The sequence below is a fragment of the Elephantulus edwardii genome, unplaced genomic scaffold, assembly GCF_000299155.1.
Source record: "Elephantulus edwardii isolate Elephantulus edwardi_28Jun2011 unplaced genomic scaffold, EleEdw1.0 scaffold00206, whole genome shotgun sequence".
Lineage (NCBI taxonomy): Eukaryota > Metazoa > Chordata > Mammalia > Macroscelidea > Macroscelididae > Elephantulus > Elephantulus edwardii.
Genome location: NW_006399956.1, coordinates 2753766 through 2755352, shown reverse-complemented (window position 1 = coordinate 2755352; position 1587 = coordinate 2753766).

The following is a 1587-nucleotide window of genomic DNA, read 5'->3' as shown; positions in this document are numbered from 1 at the left end:
TGGGGGGAAACTGGATTTGGGGCACAACAAAAGATAAGTTAATTCTTGAAGGAAATGACATTGAGCTTGTATCAAGTTCAGTTGCTTTGATCCAGCAAGCTAAAACAGTTAAAAACAAGGATATCTGAAAATTTTTGCATGGTAATCTATGTTTCTGAAAAAGGAACTGTTCAGCAGGCTGAATGGTAGGAGTTTTCCAGCTACAGAAATGAGGCCGGACAAGTCCTATGCATCTGATTTCAAAATGCATCTGATTCTTGTAATAAAATACCATTAGTTTTGTTTTCGGGGAGGGAATGGTCATGCCACTTAGGACTGTAAGCTGATATGACATGAAGAGTCTCTAACCCCTTCTTGCCTTTAAAGAAGGAAAGTGGCATGTTATGAGCTGTTCCTGAATGAATCAAGTGTCATAATTCTCAGGGCACATTCTGATCAGAAGTTGGCAAGGTTGTTATTGTCAAGACTCTGCAAAGAACTGAATTCTACTATCAGTCATCTGAGTTTGTAGCTGGGTTTCAGATTTGATGACAGATCTGACCAGCAGTGTGATTGCAGCTTTGTAGAACCCTGAACCAAAGGATACAGCTAAATATTGCCAAATTTCCTATCCACTGACAATGGATACAGTTCCAAGAGCCAAATTTGTGGTTTTATTGTTATATAGCAATACATAATTAATCTCTCTCTCATAGCTATTGAGTCAGAACCTATTCAAACCTCACTCTCTATTGGATTTCTGAGGCTGTAAATAAAACAAGAGATTGTCCATACTTCTCTATAGAAACCACTGGTAGACCAGAAACTCCTAAAAGTCATGGTCTTGGAGTTAGCAGCACAACTTGCTACAAACGACAACCCCAGAACTCTCCAGCACACAAACAAACCCTCAGCCTCAGAGTAAATCAATTCATAGGCTTTATGGATTTGAAGAAAAATGGCCATTCCTTCCCCTCCAATAGTTGCTTTTAAACTAGTATTTCACAGAAATATCGTCACACTTCTCAGTTGCTCAGAAATTTCTAGGATATAAATCAATAATACAAGGTTAAAATACACCACATATTCTATTAATACAAATACAATTATATCTAATAGCTAACAAGGAAGTTCATGAGTAAAACCAATCTCTAAGCACAAGGCATAGCACAGAAGAAAGAGAAACCAGGAAAACCAAGGTGATTCTCTTAAATATTCAATGTTGTTGTTGTTGTGTGCTGTCAAGTTGAAACTGCTTTATAGCTGACCCTGCACTGGGTTTTTAGAGGCAGTTAATTGCATGGGAAGAGGCTGGCCATCCTTCTCCTGGGAAGTAACTGGTAGATTTGAACTGTCTGCCTTTGGGACTGCAGTGCAGCTTCTTACCACTAGGTAACCAGAACTCACTGCTAAACATCCAAAGCTGTTGTTGTTGTTATGTGCCGTCGAGTCGCTTGCGACTCATAGCGACCCTTTGTACAACAGTTTTAAACCCTGCTCTATCTTGTGCCAATCGCATTGCCTATGACACACCCATCCTGGTTACCCCAGTCACTGAATCAATCCACCTCATAGAGGGTCTTCCACCCTTAGCCGTCCCTCCACCCT